This window comes from Cervus canadensis, chromosome 11, assembly GCF_019320065.1.
Source record: "Cervus canadensis isolate Bull #8, Minnesota chromosome 11, ASM1932006v1, whole genome shotgun sequence".
NCBI classification, from domain to species: Eukaryota; Metazoa; Chordata; class Mammalia; order Artiodactyla; family Cervidae; genus Cervus; species Cervus canadensis.
Window position 1 is genome coordinate 44,754,964 of NC_057396.1, and position 1,206 is coordinate 44,756,169.

The following is a 1,206-nucleotide window of genomic DNA, read 5'->3' on the forward strand; positions in this document are numbered from 1 at the left end:
TTTACCTGTTGGGTATTTCTTTGCCTTTTCATCTTGTTTAGATTGCTGTGTCTGGAGTGGGCTTTCTGTATTCTGGAGGTCTGTGGTTCCTTTTTATTGTGGCGGATTTACCCAGTGGGTGGGGTTAGACGATTGGCTTGTCAAGGTTTCCTGGTTAGGGAAGCTTGCCTCAGTGTTCTGGTGTGTGGAACTTGATTTCTTCTCTTTGGAGAGCAATGGAGTGCCCAGTAATGAGTTTTGAGATGGGTCTATGTGTTAGGTGTCACCTTGGGCAGCCTGTATGTTGATGTTCAGGACTATGTTCCTGCATTGCTGGAGAATTTGCGTGGTATGTCTTGCTCTAAAGCTTATTGGCTCTTGGGTGGTGGTTGGTTTCAGTGTAGGTATGGAGGCTTTTGGACGGTCACTTATTACTTAAAGTTCCATATAGTCAGGAGTTTTCTGGTGTTCTCAGGTTTTGGGCTTAAGTCTCCTGCCTCTGGATTTCAGTTTTATTCTTCCTGTAGTCTCAGGACTTCTCCAACTATACAGCACTGATAAGAAAACTTCTAGGTTAATGGCGAAAAGATTCTCCCCCGTTAGGGACACCCAGAGAGGTTCACAGAGTTACATGAACAGGAGAAAAGGGAGGAGGGAGATAGAGATGAAAAAAAAGAAAAAAAGGGGGACTCAAGAGGAGAGAGACAGATCTACGCAGCTGTCTGTTCCCAGAGTGTTCTCCGTAGCCCAGTCACCTACAAAGATTCAGAGAATTGGATTGGGAAGAGAAGGGGAAAGGAGGAAATAGAGGTGTTCTGAGGTAGAAAACAGAGAGTCAAGATTGGGAGAGAATAATCTTCGGTTTAAGAATAGGGCTTCTCTTCTTCTTTTGTTTTTTTTTGTAAGGTTATAGTGTATTGAAAATGAAAATTAAGGAGTAGTAGAGGAGTACTAGAGGACTTTAAAAGAAATAAGAGAAAAAGAAAAATAGAAAATAGAAGAGAAAAAGGAAAGAAAAAAAAGAAGATAAAAAGGAAGAAAAAGAAAAAAAGAAAGAAAAAAAAATTTTTTTCCCCCTAATTAAAAAAATCGTAAAAATCTATGGAAATGAAAGTTAAGGAGTAATGGGGGAGTAATAGGAGATTTTAAAGGAAAATAAAAGAGAAAAAATAAAAAAGAAAAAATAATAAAAAATAAAATAAAAAAAGAACAAAAAAAAAAAAGAGA